General features: G+C 38.8%; 1 pseudogene; it reads right to left on the bottom strand.

Annotated features, from left to right (window-relative positions):
- Positions 1 to 20,348, bottom strand: part of LOC104650866 (proliferation-associated protein 2G4-like) — a 51,351-nt pseudogene extending 31,003 nt beyond the window's left edge.
- Between the last annotated feature and the right edge of the window lie 499 nt (positions 20,349 to 20,847).

Here is a 20,847-nt window from a genome sequence, read left to right as displayed (position 1 = left end):
GAAGGTGCTTAACTTCATTGATGACTAAGAAGATGCACATGAAACCACAATGAGATCCCGCTATACACCTAGCAATTCTATTTCTAGGTATGTACTCAATAAGAACATGTATATATCTGCATGTACTAATATGTTCCCAAGCGCCAAACTGGAAGCTTTCCCAATGCCCTTCAACAGTTGAATGGATAAGGACATGGCAGTGTGGCCACGTCACACTGCTGTGGAGCAGGGTTGTCAAACCACCGCCTGCTGGTCAAATACAGCTCACAGCCTGTTTTATGACTGGCACTTGAGCTAAGAATAAATTTTACATTTTTAAAGGGTTTTAAAAGCAACAACAAAAAACAACCAACCAACAAGAATAACAGCAAACTGAGGACTCTATGCAGCCTGCAAACTCTAAAATATTTACTGTCTGGATTTTTATAGAAAAAAAGTTTGTTCTCCCTGAGTACAGTAAAGAGAATGAACAAAGAATAACTACAAGCAATAATATGGATAGATCCCCAAACAACACGTTGACTGAAAGAAGTGATACCCCAAAGCATACCTGCTATATAAACACACACAAAATTCAGCTACGGTCTTAGAAGTCAGTTTGGTGGTTACAGTCGACCAGGGTAGTAAGTGAAAGAGAAGATGAAGAAATGGTTTCAAAGAGCTGTTTATGTTTCACAGGTGTGCTCATTTTGTGAATGTTTTCACAAATTGTGCCTTTATGACATGTGTAAGTGTGTATTACTTGGACTACTTACACTAGACATTTTATAGGGAAAGGCAATTTAAATTGTTAAAGTTTCCTCCCTCTCCCACATTTGGGTCCTGTAAAAATCTCGGGGCTTTCTATGGTGCCCAGAAAAATCCAAAAGAGACTTTTCATATTTGGGTTGTTACCAATGATGTACTCATATTCTGGATTAGTGTATTCCTTTCAGGCACTGCCACTTGCATCTGAAACTGGTATGATTTTTCTACAACACTAAGAGCCCTATAGCAGAGATATTTGACTCTTTATTATCAGTTGTGGGCTTTCTCTCCCATCTCATATCCAAGGCAATCCTTCCATATTCTAACTTCAATCTAGATCCACAATTGAACCATTTTTCTTTACCGTCACAGCTATGGACTAGTTCAAGCTGCAATTATACGTTCCCTGGTTTAGTCTATTAATTAGTCCTTTAGTTTCGACCCTTGTCTCCTGATGCTCCCAGTGTCTATTCTCAGAACAGTAATCACCGGGATCCTTTGAAAACAAAGATTATGTCACCACTCCTTGGGTCAAAACCCTTTTAAACTCTTTCATTCAATAAAAACCAAGTCTTACAATGGCAGCAAGACCAGCCGTGCCTCACCACTCTCTCCCACAAACATGCACTTCCTTTTGCTACTCAGGCCTCCTTTTCATCCTCAAAAACTTCAAAAACAGGCTGGGCATGGTGGCTGATGCCTGTAATCCCAGCACTTTGGGCAGCTCAGATCAGGAGATTAAGACCATTCTGAAACCCATCTCTACTAAAAATATAAAAATTAACTGGGCGTAGTGGTAGGTACCTGTAGTCCCAGCTACTCAGGAGGCTGAGGCAGGAGAATCACTTGAATCTGGGAGGCACAGGTTGCAGTGAGCTGAGATCATGCCACTGCACTCCAGCCTGGGTGATAGAGCAAGATTTTGTTTCAGAAAAAAAAAAACAAAAAACAAAAAACAAAAAACAGCAACTTCAGAAACATTTCTTTCTTTGGGCCTGTTGCTAGCTGTTTCCTTTACCTAAGCCACTCTTCCTCCTGATCATCTCCATAGCTAAGCAACTTGCCTCCTTAACGTCTTTACTAAAGTTTCACCTTTTCAAAGAGGGAAGGCTCAGTGAGGCCTATTGTATTGATTCTACTTGAAATTGTCAGCTGTCCCTGTCAGTCCCTATCACCTTGTTTTTGTTATTGCAATTGTTGCGTTTGAACATGCTCTATTTGTATCTATGACCATCATTGTTTATTAACTGTCTTTTCTTACTACCGTATACATTCTTGACAGGCAGCGATATTTTATTTGTATAGTGATGTACTTCAAGTGTCTGTATCAGTGCTTTGGCACATAGAAAGTTTCAATGAATGTTGGATGAATGAATGCATGTGGTCCTGCCTCACAGAGACACCATTCTTCTGGCATCTCTGAATGTTGCCACATTCCTGTGGATGTGTGTAGAAATGGGGCAACACAATCCAAGGGCTTCATGATCTCTGTTCTCCATCTAAGGTAGAGTTTCACATTTTCTTTCCCTCAGGACTGTGCTAGTTTTAGATAACCAAATCTGGAAAGAAAATTCTTTTTTTTTTTTTTTTTTTTTCTTGAGCTGGAGTTTCACTCTTGTTACCCAGGCTGGGGTGCAATGGCACAATCTCAGCTCTCCACAACCTCCGCCTCCTGGGTTCAGCCAATTCTCCTGCCTCAGCCTCTTGAGTAGCTGGGATTACAGGCACACACCACCATGCCCAGCTAATTTTTTGTATTTTTAGTAGAGACGGGGTATCACCATGTTGACCAGGATGGTCTCGATCTCTTGACCTCATGATCCACCCGCCTCAGCCTCCCAAAGTGCAGGGATTGCAGGCGTGAGCCACCACACCTGGCCCAGGAAATTCTTTTTAAACAGCTTAAGAATTCAGCCTTGGCCCAAATCTCTGCTTGGAATGAGGCAGGAAAAATGAAGGACAAATGATGATTTAGACTATCACCATAAACATCTCTTTCTTTCCTAAGAGAGTGAGTTGTGGAGCGTTCCCAGGCTATGTTTTTTTTTTTTTTACAAGAGTTAGTCTTTATTTCAAGTGGGCTTGAAAGTTAGTAGATTGTGTTTACTGTACTAAAGATTTTTTTTAAGTCTGTGTTATGCTGTCACATAAAGACATACCAACTTTCCTGAACTTGTTTTCCAAGGTCATGTTTAAGCAAGTATTTTTTTACACAAATGAAGTATAGATGTGCTCATTAGTAGGAAGGCAATGCAAGACTTACTATGGAGAGACAGATAACCACACGAAAGTTATTAATAGATCGCCATATTTTAAATGCTTGGTACTTAGAAAGATATTTAAATGCTATTTTTTTAACACAGGAAGATGATTTTAAATTCTACTTTAAAATATATTTGACTCTGTGATCACAGTGCCAAGCAGAGATCCTATTTGTTAGTGAGATTCATAACAACATATTTTGATGTTATGCAACCTAAGTAAGGTTTATTCTCTCATGGATAGAAGAAAAGATGGATGAGAAGGTAAAAGCTCTAGAAATGCAATGCAAGCTAATGAAGATGTTAGGGTCACTTAGCAGAAATAATAATAGTGGTTACTTTAAAATCATAATACACTCTATCAAGGATTATTTTCATTAAAAATGTTAATGACATAAAATTTTCTGTCCATCAAACACATCTAGAAAAACATAACTCATGAAACATATTAAATACATGATTTTTTACAAAGTACTTACAATTTATTTAATTAAAAAAACACATAAAGTTATTCATGTGTATGTTATTAACTAGCATTTTACACAAGAAAGTTCTGATAAGGAGCTCAGAATCAAATTATTATTATTATTATTATTATTTTATAATTGAGTGCCCAGAGGATACTCCTACTTGTCATAACTGAGAAATTAAGGAAAGTCCTCACTCTGCTATAAATCAGACCATACTTCAAATACAGACACAGTGGCCAAGTTGACCTAGGGCCAATTATTTAACTTATCCAAAGCTTAGTATCTTCATCTATCAAACAAGGATAATAACAGACCCATTGCATAGGATTATTGTAAGGATTAAGTGAGATGATATATAAAGCATATAGTAGAGTGTCTGGCACATATTTTAAATTCAATAAATGCAAGTTATTGTTACTACTACAGTTTTCTTTTCCAAATGAAGTTATAGCTTTGCAAACTCATAGCGGTGATTTTTTTTTTTTGCATAAAATACAGAACTTTACATTTATTTTCACTACATGCCTTATTATTAAATGTAGCTAATCTTTCCACATTATTAATATCACTTTAGGTCCCAAATTTATCATCCAACTTCTCTTCTATCCCTCCAAGTCTCATACTATTCACAATTCTGATTGTCATGTAATCTAAATCTTTATCCAAGTCATTTGTAAAAACAGGGAATACAAAAAGAGGATAATATTAAGATTCCTAAGCTTCAACCTTATGAATTTAATTGATGTAAGGCCAAAAATGAGTGCTGTTTGTTAAAGTTGTTCCTCTGTTATAGAGCTTTTAACTATTCTTTCATAGAGTCAATATAACACTTCTCATGCTATACTGTGAATAATTGATTTTCATACATTTTCTTATTTTCCTACTAGAGCGTAGGTTCCTTGTTATTAGGAACTATAAGATTCATTTTTAGTTTACTAATTTAATCCACAATACATACCAAAATGCCTTATATATGCACTTACTCAGTAGATGTTTTCTGAATTAACAGAATGAAACAATTATTTAAAGACAAGACATATCTTTGACTTTAAAATATGTCATCATTGAGAAAAAGATCATCATTTTTTGTGCAATGCATCACTTGCAGAAGGACGCTAACCCACTTTCGAGATCAATAAATGACAATGAAATCCAGGAGTTCTTCACAACTATTTCATTTTCCAAACATCACACGTTTCTTTTTAAAAATCCTTCTTGCCTTCCTCTACCTTAGATTGCCCTGCAATGAAGCTTAGTTAAACCATATTTGCAAAGTTCATTGAATTCTTCAAAATAGAGATGCTATGGAATTGTGTTATGTAGACTGTAATGTGACATCTCTGTTCTCTCCCTGGTCATGACTATAAATCCCATGCTACTGTGACCTGGAAGCAACAAAGCAATCTATAATCTGAAGTGATATAAAAATATAACACATTTCCACTGAGTGTTCCTAGAAGACTTTAGGAATGTGTTTTCTTTTAAAGCATATATCCCTTACGGTTTTTCTTGCTAAAGGGCAATGAGCAGAAGTTGAAAACCAATTCCAGTGCTGACAATAACTAACATTGTTTCACTGAACTGTGATAGGCAAATTGAATGACCTTGGACAGTCCCTTTACCTTTTAAACTTGAGTTTCTTCATCTGTGAAAAATGGAGTCGGAAGAGGTAATCTCTCACCCACCTTCAAGATCCGCCAAAATGTCAAGCAAATAGAGCCGGGCAATTTCTTATGGACAGATTTATATACACCATTGTATATGACATTACAATTTCAATTGGAGACCTCTTAAAGATTAGGATGACAAATGGATTCATGATTTAAATATAAGTGACTTAGAGCAGGATTGCGAAATTTAACTATCTTAAATATTAACTGTCTGGAATGTCCTCCTACTTACTCTTCATGTAGATGTCTTCTGGACACCTCCCCAAGTCCAGCACTACGAAGGGCCCCTCCTTCTCTGAGCTATACTACATTGTTGTTTTACATCTATGCCCTACATGTTTTCATTCTCACTCTAAATTGTAAGCTCACTGAAGAAAGGCATTATGTTTTATACTTCTAGTTATCTTCCAAGGGCCAACATATCTAGGCATTAGAGACCTTGAGCACTCAATACTGAAGTAGTTTTATAAAAGTCTGATCACTGGAAGAGCTGTATTACCATTAAAATTAAACATAAGCCACTTTAAATGACCATCAAATATACTACAGCGAGAATCAACATGAGTAGAAAGCCTGACTCTGCCATTTACCCAGGGTATTTACCTCTCGGTTTCCAAATTTGTAAAATAGTGAATTGCCACCTGCCTTTTAGAGCTGTTACAAGTTTTAAATGAAATAATGTGGGCAAAGCTGATACACAGAAGATATTTTGTAAAGGGAAACTATCGGTATCATTCTTATTAGAGTTGATATGATACTATTCACTTGCTTTTGTATGTTTACACAAGTAATCAGTAGACTGACTTCTGCGTGCAGCAGGATCTCCTTATATATTTACCTTCTTAGGACCCAGCCCTAAAGAGTCTGACTTTGGTGATTCTTGAATGTTGTTTTGAGAAATGCTGCCTCAGAGTTGAATTGTTCATAACTTAACCTTATTCTTAAAATATTTCCAATGGACACTCCTGAGAGTTCCAGAGTTTCAAGCATTTCACTCTTTACTAAGTATTACAATATTATGGTATTTTAAGGCCTGCTGCCTGGAAAGTTAGTGACTTGGTGAAACAACCTGGAAGCTATTAGCTTGAAAAATAGGAGTGAAAAACTATCGAGTGTAATCTTTCTGACCAATGAAAATAATTGCTTTCTCACAGCCTGGAAATTACACAAACGTGTTTTCCCCCATAGTACAACTGCCATTTTCAATTTCCAAGTATGGAGAAGGCCTCAGGTTATCCACAATCTTTTTGAACTTCAACATCTTAGACAATTATTTTTAAGAAAAGGTTTACCCTGGATTTCATTTTGTTGTTCTTCCAGTTGGCAATAGCACTATCACAATTGCTATTAAAACTGGTGTCAGTAAATTGCTTCAGCCAATACTTTTTTGTATTGGGCCTTAGCTCAACTTTCGCACACTTTAGAATTCAGAGAGAAATCCCTAGAAGATTAAGGGAGGGCACTAGTGCAAAAAACCTTCAGGATTATAGATATAAGCAGTCTCTGTTAGCATAGATTTTGGACTACAAAATTATTTTATATTTTAGTCTTTGTTTTTTTTTTGAGACAGAGTCTGTCTCTGTTGCCTAGGCTGAAGTGTGGTGTCATGATCTTGGCTTACTGCAACCTCTGCCTCCTGGGTTCAAGCAATTCTCCTGCCTCAGACTCCCAGATAGCTAAGACTATAGACGCCTGCCACCATACCAGGCTAATTTTTGTATTTTTAGTAGAGATAGGGTTTCACTATGCCGGCCAGGGTGGTCTCAATCTCTTGACCTAGAGTTTCGTCTGCCTCGGCCTCCCAAAGTGCTGGGATTACAGGTGTGAGCCACTGTACCTGGCCATATTTTAGTCTTTAAACTTATGTTAGTCTGTTCTGACACTACTGTAAAGAACTACCTGAAACTGAGTAATTTATAAAGAAAAGAGGTTTAATTGACTCACAGTTCCATAGGTTGCATGGGAAGCATTGCTGGGAAGCCTTAGAAAATTTACAATCATGGCAGAAAGCAAAAAGGAAGCAAGCCTGTCTTACCAAGGTGAAGCAGGAGAGAAAGACCGTGAAGGGAGGAGGGCCACGCACTTTTAAATCATCAGATTTTGTGAGAACTCACTCACTATCATGAGAACAGCAAGAAGGAAATTCATTGCCATGATCCATTCACCTCCCACCAGGACCTTCCTCTAATTTGACATGAGGGACACAAATCCAAACTGTATCATAACTTTTTTTTTTTTTTTTCCTGAGACAGAGTCTCCCTTTGTTACCAGGCTGGAGTACAGTGGCACAATCTCAGCTTACTGCCACCTCTGCCTCCCGGGTTCAAGTGATTCTCCTGCCTCAGCCTCTTGAGTAGCTGGGATTACAGGCATGTGCCACCATGCCCAGCTAATGTTTGTATTTTTTAGTAGAGACGCGGTTTCACCGTGTTGGCCAGGTTGGTCTTGATCTCTTGACCTTGTGATCTGCCCACCTCAGCCTCCCAAAGTGCAGAGATTATAGGCGTGAGCCTCTGTGCCCCACCCATAATAACTTTTTAAAAGAAGTATAGAATTATAAAGTATAGAAGTATAAAAACTAATGTATATTCCCTTTTAGAGCTGCTTAATATTTGATTGTGTAAGTATACCACTGTTATTCAACTATTTCCCTATTGATGATCATTTAGGTTGTTTACGGTCTTTGCCATTATAAATTGTGCTACAATAAATGGCCTTGGGTAGATTTTTATTTTTTACAGCACTCGCAGCATATCTTTGGGATGGAGTCTTAAAACTGGCATTGTATACCTTAGAGTATTTAGAGTACTGTGATTTTGTTCTGAAGATTTACATTATACTGTGAAATATCCTTAGTTCCATCTTTATAGGGTAACCCAAGGGTTCTCTTTGTTGGTTTCCTATCACGAGTAGCAGTGAAATGATCCAGTATTCCCTTCTACCCTCCCCACTGGGAGAAGATACTATTCTTTTCCCAGCATCTATTTTCAGGTCATATTCTCTTATTCCCTATTAAAACCGGTAACACTATTAGTGAACCTGCTCTATTTTTTCATATAAGCTTTCCAGACTTGTTCCGTATTTTATTGATTGTTAGAGAATACAATCCCTGTACGCTACACAGTTTTCTTTATAAGCGTTCTTTAGTCCCAGTTCTACGACAACACATAGATTTAACGCTCATCACCACTCCTTGTGCAGATGTCACTCTAACAATTTTGGCTGCTTGAAGTTTCTTTTCTGATAGACTTTTTGGAGAATGCTCATAGAAACAATATTTCTTGAATTTTTGGAAGCTCAGAATCATTTAGCTTTTATAAGATAAAGATCATTTGGGGTCATGTCTTTTTTCCTGAGTATCTTACATATATTACTCAGTTTGCTTTCTGGCATAAAAGCCAAAAACTCTGATATTCTTTCCCTTATAAGTTACTTGGTCCTTTTGACTGCATGTTCAAAGGAGACTCTATATTCCTTTTCTTTAAAGTCTAATAGTTTTACTAGAATATAAATCAATGTTGACCATTCTGGGTCAATTTTCCTGGATATTCACTAACCCTTTTCAGTTTCTGGCTTCTAGTCTTTTTATCTCAGGAAATATTTATTGATTTCTAGTGTTTGTTCTATTCCTTTGCTTTGATTATTCTTTGGCAATTTCTATTGCATGCATAGGAGCTCTTTGTGTTTTATGTATTTCACTTTCTCTTTCATTCTTTGTATTTCTCTTTACTTACTGTGTTTTAATTTTTTTCTGTCAATCATCAGTTTTTCTTAAGGCATTATCTGTGGAGTTTGTCCACTTCTGAGTTCCTTTCCAGTTTGTTGTTCATTTCTGATGTGACCTTTTTCTTTTATTTCTACATCCTTCTTGAGATTTGACAGATCTCTCTTTAAAATTCTCTTTCCCAAATTATTGTATTTATGAGCTTTTCTAATTGTCATTTATTCTGTTTATCCAAAGCTTTTATATCTATCATTTTCTTAATTTTCATGGGATATTCAAATATTAGGCTCAGAACTTCAACTGCTCTGCAGCTGTGTCTTGCTGTCCTGTATCATTTATATTAACATTGTTCGACTGTTGTATGATCCTTTTCTGTTCTTATGTTAAGACAGATGAATTTTCTTTTTCTCTTAGGAGATGAGGCTGGACCAGAATGGCTTTCCTGGTTCAATCACCCTGGAACTCTCTCTTCTACTCTGTCTGTGAAGTATTCAGATGTATATTCTGGTACATTCTAGATCTTCTAGCTCAATTCTCCTTTACTATTTTTGTCTAGATCGTCCCTTCTCTTTGCCCTATGGTCCCAGTCTTGATCAGATTTTACTCTACTCTTGGAGGTTTCTCCTCAGTAGTAGACTTTGTCCTTCATTTACCTTCAGAAGTGCTTGGGGCTCAAGCCACTCTAACCCTGATTAACATACCGTGATTCCCCTGCATTCACCCCTGAAGAGGGGACCGCCATGACCCTCCTCCCTGACTCAGCTCCTGACCTCGGATTTGCATCTGAGCTTTGTTGAGATGCAGTAAAGGCATCCTTCCTCCTTCATGCCTGATGCCATATGGATCTTGCTGCCATTTTAAATTATTATTTACTTGCTTGTCTTTTGGAGTTCATGGGAATTCCCTGTCACCCAGCTTTATTATACATAGTTGCTATGCGACTTTTGTTTACCTATCCTACTTTTCTGTTTTTGTGCAGGTTTCATAGCAGTTATGTTGCTATAACTGTCACCTCTTTTGATTCCTCATCTTTGATCATATGTTGTTTCAGAAAATACATTTTAAAACAATCCAGATTTGGGGTTGCATTCATTTTGCCACAAGATTAATCAGTGGCAAATATTTGGAATTGTAGAAGCACAGAGAAATTGGATTCCATGCTGCCTCACTGTGTTCTAATTCCTTTTCTACACTGTCATCATGTGGTAGTGGATGCTGTAATATTGTGTGGATCAGCAGAGGCTGTAGCAACAAAGTGGGAAAGTCATGACTATTTCATGTATTTTATAATGAGTAGGATTACAATAAGTGACCATAGGAAAGTGAGTATGGATTTCAAATAATGAGAACAAAGTAAACTGAAGAAAAGAGGTATTAGAGAATATAGATTCAGTTGCATTGGAAGCAAATGTAAAATGAAGAAAGACCCTTAAGAGTTTGAGTATTATGCCAAAGTCTTAACTTGTCACGAGAAAGTTTTAAGGAAGGGAATTAGGCTGCTTTTGAACTTATATTTTAACAAAATGAGTGTGAAGGTTAGAGTAAAGAAATGATGTGGGAGCTAAGGTCACTGACATGATAAAATTCACTTTATTTTCAGTTCCTGAAGTCAAGAGAGAGAAAGAATAATTTAATAATTTCATACAAGTGAAACAGTTGTGAACATATCTAAACACAATTTTTATGTTAGGAAAAGTGACACAAACCATAAAATAACTTTAGGTAAGAGGGAAGGCCTATCGTAGTCAATGGTTATAGAAATCCACCCTACAGGCCAGGCATGGTGGTGCACACCTGTCATCTCAGCACTTTAGGAGACTGAGGTGGGCAGATCATGAAGTCAAGAGATCAAGACCATCCTGCCCAACATGGTGAAACCCCATCTCTACTAAAAACATAAAAATTAGCTGGGCATGGTGGCATGTGCCTGTAGTCCCAGCTACTTGGGAGGCTGAGGCAGGAGAATCACTTGAACATGGGAGGCAGAGATTGCAGTGAGCCAAGATCGTGCCACTGCACTCCAGCCTGGCAACAGAGACCCTGTCTCAAAAACAAAAAAAAAAAAAAAAAGAAAAGAAAAAGAAAATAAAGTCGCCCTACATGCTATCTACCCCTAGGCAGAAAGATCCACCAGTTCCTGCCTATTGGAGCAGAGGATACAATGGGAAGACTCCTTCCAGGCAAACATGCAAATCTCAACTCTCCTGGGGAAATCACTCACATCTACCACTAAGACAAATTATAGGTAAGAAATCTAAGATAAAATCAATTTGAAAATGTTTGCTTGTTTAGAATGAGTTAGCTGTTTCCGTAGGTACTGCAATTCAAATAATAATGAAGCAGTGATTAGATGAGCAAGAATATAAACTAGGGAATATCAGGCAAGCTGCTGAACTTTGAAAACTAAGAAGTATGCAGGAGACCCTGGCTGCTTTGTCCCATGTCCCCTCAGCTCATTTCTAGACATACTCGCAGACCTTGAGGGGGGGGTTTGCAGGCACTCTTACAGCACCTACCACTGGCGCTTCTCTGGCTGAAAGCTTTCTTTGCTCCAAGGGAGTTTCCTAAGCTCAGGTTCAGGGCAACCTGGAACCGCCAGGATTCAACATCCTGAGGACATTCTTTAACCAAAGGACAGCAGTCAGGGGATAAATACCTGAGCTTTTCCATAGCTTAGTGGAGAAATTCAGAGCCACTTTCTGCAAGGTTCCTTGGAGTACCCCCAGAAGAAGTGAGCCCCAGTCACCCACAGTCCACCCATCTATCCACTCATGATTGGCTTTCCCCCTTCCAAGCCACGCTTGCCTCACTTCTCACATATGCTTCCTGGAATGACCCTTAAATATATTTCCTGTAACAAAGTCCTTGTCTCTGTCTGCTTTGTGAGGAATCCAAATCTGCTTTGTGAGGAGTCCAGCAAAACTTTCATTTAAAAAAATTCTTCCTAAATTGTTTTACATTCTGTTTCAAGGCTCCACTGGAAACTTCCCAATATCTGATACTGACTTGTAGTTATTAATATAATGCTTTTTTCAATGCGAGAGTTATGTTTTTCATCTTGGTATCTATAGTGCCTGACCTATTCCCCAGCATAGAACATCTGGACATTAAATAATTGTGCATGAATGAATGAAGTTCCAATAGGCAAGTGGACTGTCTAGAATCTAGCAATAAGCAACCAGAGGGTGTTTATGTAGAAATAGAGCCTCAAGAGGCAATACATATACAGAAACCTCAGGAAGCAGGTAATTGCATCAATCAAAAAATAAATAGGAAAAAGAAGCAGAGATAAGATTTCAGGAACAAGGTCCTTTCTCCAAAGAAGATTGCAGTTCTTAAGAAAATACCTAACTTCAGAGGGAGGAGAGGATGAAGCCTGTCGCAGTATTCATTTAATCCTTACAATGGTCCTCAAATACAGATGTTATGTGCTTTGTTTAATGAATAAAAAAAATAAATCCTAGAGAAGTAAGGAAAATGACCAGGTTTATGTTGTAAGTAGTGATTGAAGAACCAAGACACAAGTGATCTGGTGTTTTAGCCATAATTACTACAAGTGAAAACTCCTAGAAGGACTCAAGGATTCCTGTTTCTGAGGAGTCAATTTCCCAGGTACCTCACTGTATCTCAAGTTATGTCTAGAGCACAGGAATGAGAATTTGGGAGCCACCGTAACTGTTTTAGAATGTAACATCTTACAGTTTCTTTGAAAACAATGGACAAAATGTCCCAACAGAGTTACAGGATGGCCAAATTCTCACCAATGCTACTTTTCAAAAGAAAAATAATAAAGGAATATGCATTATTCTTTCTTATTTTTTGTTCTGTGTTACTGAACATAATTTCCTCAGGTATAACAAAAATGAACTCCCTCTTTTTTTCAGTCAGGGTGCTCCCCTCCTAGGATTCAAAATTACAGTGCTGTTTTAGAGGCATCATTTTGCTTCCATGGTAGCAATTTGTCTAAATCTTCACCTTGTGGCCTCAGTGAATGCATTTGGCAGGAGGAGCAGGCTGACAGGGAAAAGGGGAGCTTCTGTGAACAGGTACCTTGGGAAATCAGCAAAGATGTGACAAGAAATACATAAAAGCTACCCAGCACAGGCTACATGTTTTTAATGGGACTTCATTAAATGTATAGACTTCTTAAAGTTTGCCTCAGCATGGCAGTGGGTTTCTACAGAGGAAGTCTGAGAGCACTTAGAAGTTTTCTTTCACTTCTTTTCCTTTTAACTCACTCCCTACAAGCACTGATAAAGAAAAGGAGAATGACTGCTGGTTCATAGCAACTTTATAGCAGGATTTACACCATCTGCTATTGATTTTCTGAAAACTATAGAATCAAGGCCAAGGGGGAGCCTTAATTTATGAAATGAGAAGTTGAGCCATCGAAAGAGTGGGCTTAGTAGGGACTGCATTCAAAAGCATTGCACCCAAAGAGATGTGCATTCAGAGATGCTCTAGAAGACAACCTTTACTAGTGCTGTGCTCAGGGGGAGGGCCCTGAATCTTAGCAATGTCCAGAACAGAATTGGCCCTCAAAAAATATCTACTTAATGAATGAGTGTCTCACTGGTGGAAGCCAAAACCCAGAATCAGAAAACAGAACCAGAGTTTCAAAGATGGGAGTTAAAAGCAAGAAATCACAGGGTTAAACGTAGCAAGCAGGAGACTGTGGACACCAGGAGACGTGGATTTTTACAGCAGCAGAAAAAATATTTCACAAGTGGGCTGAAGTTGGTATGAGGTGAGCCTAAAATGTTAGAAAGAGGAGCTGTCACTTTAATCTGTAGGCAATAGAGAGCTAGGAAAGGTTTTTCAAAGTAGAGGTATCAAAATAGATTTTTTTTTTCAAAGCTTATTAGCAGAATGGTTTTGAAGGGAGGAAAACATAGGCATAGGAATAAGTCAGGAATCTAGTCCCAGCAGGAGGATGTAGTGGTTAGGAGCAGATGTCTCCAAGTCAGAGAGACCTGGAATTGTAATCCAGATGTGCCATTGGCTAGCGAAATCTGAGTCACTTATTTCTTCAAGTATCAATTTTCTCGTATGCAGAGGTATAATTTATTAATTCAAGATTTTGAGCCTCTATTCTAGAAGGTGAATGAACAGTAGAAAGCCTTCCATTAAACATTTTGAAGAGGTGACATGTCAGGAACCAAAAATAAAGAGGGTTGGGGGGCGAGGGGGTTCACATAGCAAGAGGATAAACATTTCATGAAGAGGAAATCATTAGTGTAAATGCTTCGAGGCACGAATGACGGGTGCACTGAGGGAACTGAGAGGTCAGTACGGACTTGCAGGTAATAGGAAGAGTGATTGAGCTGAGGACAGAGAGCTGGGCAGGAGCCAAGGTATGGAGAGCTTCGTAAGACAGGCTAAGAGGACCGGAGGTATTTTAAACGCAATGGGAAATGTATATAGCGTATTACTGTAGATCACTATTGCTGAATAGAAAATGGATTGCTGTGAGATGTAGATTGGAGCTGGGAGACTAGTTAAAAAGCTGTTGCAGAAGTCTGGGAAAGAGATAATTATGGCTTGAAATAGGGTTGATGATGAAGAAGAGAGGGAAAAGCACAGATCTGGGACACGTTTAAGAGGTAGATTCAGCATAACTTGCTGATAAACTGAATTCAGGGAGTAATAGAAGGCAAGACATCAAAGATAATCCCTATGTTTCTGGCTGGAGCAATTGGCTATAAGGTTATGCTTTTTGTAAGATAAGTAGCATGGGGAGAAGCAGACTGGCAAATCAGAGTGTGCTTGTGATTTTAGTTGACAATGTATGCTAGGCATCCAAGTAGGGATGCTAAGTGAAATGTGCCTGAAGCTCACTCCAGGGATAGGTTAGGGCTGGAAGTTAATGTTTAGCAATCGTCAGAACACAGATGACTTTAAATCCATGGGGTTAAGTGAAGTCTCTAGGCATGCACAGAGAAGTAAATGGGGTTGCAGAAAATACAGTGGATTGATCCACAATATCCATTCCAACCTCCTAGTGTGTCTCCCTGTTCTGCAGAATCTTAGAAACTACTAACTATGCTTCCCAGGCTCCCTTCAGTTGGGTTTCAGCTAGGATTTAGGTTCCATCTATCAGCTGCACCTGTGCAAGTGTGGAGGTCAGAACTGAGGCCTGGGGAGTAAGGTCGAGCATGGGCATCATTTTGAGGGCTGATATTGCTGTGGTTTTAGATTCAGCCACCGTAAGTCCTGGCTCCTCAATTCTGAAAGTAGCTCCAAATTCTACAGCTTCCTAATTTTGGCAGGTATAGCAGCATTCTTAGAAAAATCCCTACTTCAGTGAGATTTCATCTGTGGAAACTCAAAGTCTTTTTATTTTAGTTTATTATTTTCAATGTTTAAAATATTTAATTCTCTGCTTAAAAGAAGGCATCCCTTTCTGCTTAAACTGGCCAGAGTGCATTATGTTCTGAGCAACAGAGTGCCTTGACTCCATGTCATCTCACTATAGCATCAAAAGCCTCCTCAGGCCGGGTGTGGTGGCTCACACCTGTAATCACAGCACTTTGGGAGGCCAAGGTGGGCAGAGCATGAGGTCAGGAGATCGAGACCATCCTTGCCAACACAGTGAAACCATGTCTCTACTAAAAATACAAAAAATTAGCCAGGCATGGTGGCATGAACCTGTAGTCCCAGCTACTGGGGAGGCTGAGACAGGAGAATCCCTTGAACCTGGGAGGCAGAGGTTACAGTGAGCTGAGATTGCACCATTGCACTCCAGCCTGGGCAACAGAGTGAGATTCCATCTCAAAAAAAAAAAATGTCTCTTCAAAAGGGAGAAACTAGCAAAGCAGAAGACTGGAAGGACTGAAAAGGAACAGCCAATGAGGTGAAAGGAAAACCAAGAGTCTGACGTCATGGAAACCAGGGAAGAATATGTTTCTACCAGAATGGCATTTTGTGCTGAGTGGTCTGTTGAGAAATGAGTGGTCAAGTAAGAAAGATGCCAAGATCCTCTGTGAGCTTGCAAAGAACAGTCTCTGTAAAGAAGTAAAAGCAAAGACTACTGGGAGTGGTATGAAAAGGAACATGAGCTAAGGAAATGAATTCAGCAACCACAGACAACTTTTCAAGATATTTTAAAGAATGTTAAAATGGAAAGGTAGTGAGCAGAACAGGGATGGCATGATATTTGTGTGATAGGAACTGCTACTGCACACCAATACGGAATTGTAAGCTACTCTCCAGAAAAGAGGAGAAGCTGGATGATGTGAGACAGAGGAGATAGTTGAAGCCGCAAGTATTTAAAAACATAAATACTTTTGTTTCTCTGGAAACTTCTTTTCACTCAAGGAACTGCAAGGTAAAGCCATCAGCTGAAAATGAGTTGGCGTTGTGAGGTGTAAACATTTTGAGAGAGAGAAGGTATGAGATGGTGGTTTTGCCAAGCAGGATAGCCAAAAGCAAAAGAAGAACTATACATAATGCATTTAAATGAATCTTAGGTCATAAATTTACATCAATGTTGGTCTATATGGTTTGTGACTTTTTCCCCAGCCATGTGTATTTTGAGTATAGGCACATAGTAAGCTTGAAAGTTGCATTTAAACAACATTCGAACCTCCTAACAAGTTAATACAGTACAAAGAGAAGGGTTGCAAGGAACTGTAAGTATGGAACATCAAATCTAAGTTTGGTAAAAAGTGACAAAAGGAAATGAGAGAAGTCACTGAGGGTGAGAAAGTTGTAGGTTCACTTAATGATGCCTTGATAAAGTTGAAGACTGATTGGAATGAATATAATTAAGTGGGAGAATGGTTAGAGGAAGTGGTGGTTGCCATTGAAGCTTCAGAATTCGAGAAGTTACTTGGGATGACGAGGTCAAGGGTTTGACCATCGAAGCAGTAACTGAAATAGGGGACAGAAAACATTTACCAAAGTGAGGAAGTTCAGGAACTGAGAGGTAACAATGTTGGTTAGATTATTCATTTGGATGTTGAAATTGCCGGGAATGGTGACAGGAGTAGCAGTAGAAAGAACACAGAGATCTAGGTGTGAAAACTGTCAATGAATGGGTCAGAATTAATCAGATCAGTTGACTGAAGCCAGGCAGGGTATTAAGTGGTTTTCCTCCTTCTTTTTGCCAAACTGCTGTGCAATCTCAGAAGGAAGACTATTTAGCAGCTACCTGGTAGAACAGCCATTAGAATTACATGAGATTATGTGCAATTTAAAGTGCCTAAAAAAGGTCTGGCACAATTAATGTGTGATGTTGTTATAGTCATATTACTGGATCAACTTGCACTAACAAAATGTCTAATATGTGCCAGTCATGGGAATAGATGCTATTCATTTTAATATATCCTTTGTTTATTTCTTTGACCTAGAATTATAGATTATTAAATCTAGACAGGATGTTGAAAGTCATCTCATCCGAAGGTCCCCTAACAAGAGTCAAAGGTTAGTTAAATGCATAAAATGATCTGCAAAGCCCATTAAATATACAAACTCCAGGCTTCCACATGTGATAATTCTAATCTTTATGCCTGCAGTGGGACTTGGAAACTTATATTTTTAATAAGCTCCCTAACAGATTTTGATTCACAGCCAAGTTTGGGAACCACTGCTCAGCATCTTTATTTTACAGATGAGAAAATTAAAGACCAAGATCACAAAACTGATAAGTAATAGAACCAGGACTTTCACCCACATTTTCTGCTTTTAAGCCCAGAAACTAGAGACTGACTGATATTGGCATATTCATGTCCTAGGATGGAAAGCAGAATGAATATTTCCGCCCTTTGTTTGTTCTACTAGGTGGATATCTGACTATGGCAGCAATGTAAATGGTGTGACTTTATGGCATCAATCAAATGAGCTTTGTGATAGATCTGTAAGAAAGACAATATGCAATGTAACAGGTGAAAATCACAATGAGATAAGCAGGTAGCTGATACAATAATCCAGACCCATAATTATGGTGGTAAAAGTAACATAAAGGGGTAGACATAGATTTTTTTTAATGTTTTTTGAAGGAAAAAAATGTCAAGGTAAATATGTGAAAACTGAGTAGAAGTAATAGGCAACCATACTAACCTGTCCTGTCTTGGTAGGGTGCTTCCAAAACCTGTCTACACACTGGAATCATGCTCTGGAGATTCTTAATCAGTAGGACTATCTATGCATTTGACATATAGAGATGTACAAATAGGAATCTCTGGGAATTCCTATCTTGTACAAGCTCTTGAAACAACCAAGTGTGAGCACACTAGGTTATGCTGAAGATTCTGCAACCATGCCATATGTAGACCACCCAAGCCATGTAACAGGATCAGGAAGATAAAAATGAATTCCGGTGGGATTCCATTAGAGGTAATGGTAGCTGCTTTACCAACTTTAGCCAGCATGGCAAGTGGCTTCAAACAAAATAGTGTGAAAGCAGTTACCACGTCACTGGACTTTGAAGTCAAGGACTGGACACAACCCAGAATATGTTGCCCAGCCCACATAGGAGAGTGCACTTCTCTGTGAAGCATTTGCAACAGGGAAGACAGTGGTATTACACATAAAGATGCTCTTCTCTTCTTTTTTTTTTTTCTTTTTTTTTTTTTTTGAGACGGAGTTTCGCTCTTGTTACCCAGGCTGGAGTGCAATGGCGCGATCTCGGCTCACCGCAACCTCCGCCTCCTGGGTTCAGGCAATTCTCCTGCCTCAGCCTCCTGAGTGGCTGGGATTACAGGCACGTGCCACCACGCCCAGCTAATGTTTTGTATTTTTAGTAGAGATGGGGTTTCACCATGTTGACCAGGATGGTCTTGATCTCTTGACCTCGTGATCCACCCACCTCAGCCTCCCAAAGTGCTGGGATTACAGGCTTGAGCCACCGCGCCCGGCCTCTCTTCCATTCTTACTGAATATGCAATAGCAGCAAGATACCATTGTCTAGCAAATGCTCCTAATGCTGACAGCTCAGTATGTTACCGAAGCTCACTGTATGTATTATTTTCCTGCTCTGCTAGACAACAAAAATTATTGCAACTGGGAGAAACAGGTACAAAGAAGAATAATGACCCTCTCTACACTCTTATTTTTTAATTTACAAGTGCAGAAACTTTAGGCAGAGATGCTGCTGTCTAGGGTACCTCTAGGACATTATACAATTGAGATGGAACACTATGGCCTTCTCTGGAGACAAATGATGGACTCCTCCAAATGTTGTTCACAACCCCAGAGGCTTTATTTCAGTATAAGTAAGGAAGACGTCTCTAGAAACAATGTGTGAGGTAAATCTTCCCTAAGAATAAAAGATGCCAAGACTGGGAAATAGGAAGGCTTAAATAGCTGCAGCATTTACACGTGCCCAATTATCTCTAATAATTATAACATCTAAAACCTGAGAAACCGACATGCCATGTTCTAATCAGTGCTATAGCTCTCAGCTGCACCGAGGCTTTGAGGCAATGCTTCAGCTCTGAAGTCCCTTGTTGCAGCTGCTGTTGTCTGGACCCTCACAGACTATGGAAGACAGGCCGTTTTTTAAAGGCTGAGTTAGGTGCTACCCAGTAGGTATTCAGTTTCACTCTCGTTTGGCCTCATTCTTGGAGTTACTGCTTTGCTAAGATCAAAATATTCAAGCTAATGAGGAACTCACAAATTGCTATGGGATCAGAATAGTAACGTTTCTGACATTTCTAATAGGTTAACTAGATATTTAGAATTATACCAAATATCAGAATGAGAAAGTTTTTTTTATTGCACTAAATAATATAAAAATCGATAAAAAGGATATATTTTAAAAATAATCAATATTCTCTATTTCAGTTAGATTTTTACATATATTATTACCTGCATGAAATTTTGAAAAAGAGAATTCTAGGAAGTAAATTTGGAGTCATTCGTGAACTAATTTCCCACCTAATTCCTACTTGTAACTTAACATCTTAATAAAGTTATGTTCAAAATTAAGGCCACTGGTCATGTTGTTAAAAAATGATTACTATTATGGGTTTTCACATCTTGGGAAATAATTCTTGAGCTATGTATTTTACTTAGGCGTGTTGTTACTAAAGGATATACTTAAACTAAAATGGGAAAAATAAGAAAAGAAATAATTAGCACTTGCAAAATAGCCAGATTTGAAAAATAGGCCATATTAAAAAGTTTCCCAACTCCCTTCATCTCAAACAACTTTAATGCATTTACTTTACCTTTTAAAAGGTAAAATGGAAAGCAAAGTGGTTAAATAAAAGTTTCCCCCAATTGTCTCCCCACCTCCACAAAGATATCAATTTAACAAGTATCTACAAAAAAAGAAAAGGAAAAGAAGCAACAACAACAAAATCAACAACAACAACAAAAAAACCACATTTACAAGAGGAAAAATCAGGTGAGCACTCACTGTACCTGATTTTAACTTCATACCGTTGAAACAGGCACTGAAGACGTAGGAAAAACACTCTTGAATGACCAGCATCACCCCCTCCTCTGTCCCCTGGCAGCGGCCAGCGGCCATGCAGTGCAGAGAGCATTTTTTTTTCCACTGGGGAGAAGAAGAGCACAGCAATTGTGAAGCATCGAACTCAGTCTTGTCCTGTAATGGCAGAAAGGAAAACTAGCCAAACTCAGCTGATTCCCATTCACAGAGGGTGCATTTAAACCAGCCCTAGCCAGAGGGGAATCACTGGCTCCACCTGTGGGAACTTGAGTTCCTGCAAACCTTGCCACTGCAGGCTAAAGTGCTCTGGGCTGTAAATATACTTGAAAGGCAGTCTAGGTGGTAAGGCAATCGAGCTATGATGCCTTTTTCTAGACCCTACCTCCCAGATGACATTTTTAGACACACACTGGGCCAGAAGGGAGCCTGCTGCCTTGAAGGAAAGAACCCAGTCCTGGCAAGATTCATCACCTGCTAACTGAAGAGCCTTTGGATCCTGAATAATCAGCAGCAGCACCCAGTTACCATGTCATGGGCCTTGGGTGAGACTCGGAGACTGGTTAGCTTCGGGTGCAAT

This window comes from Saimiri boliviensis, chromosome 13 (assembly GCF_048565385.1).
Source record: "Saimiri boliviensis isolate mSaiBol1 chromosome 13, mSaiBol1.pri, whole genome shotgun sequence".
Lineage (NCBI taxonomy): Eukaryota > Metazoa > Chordata > Mammalia > Primates > Cebidae > Saimiri > Saimiri boliviensis.
Note: the sequence above shows the minus strand (reverse complement) of the source record. Positions and strands in the feature narration are given on the sequence as shown.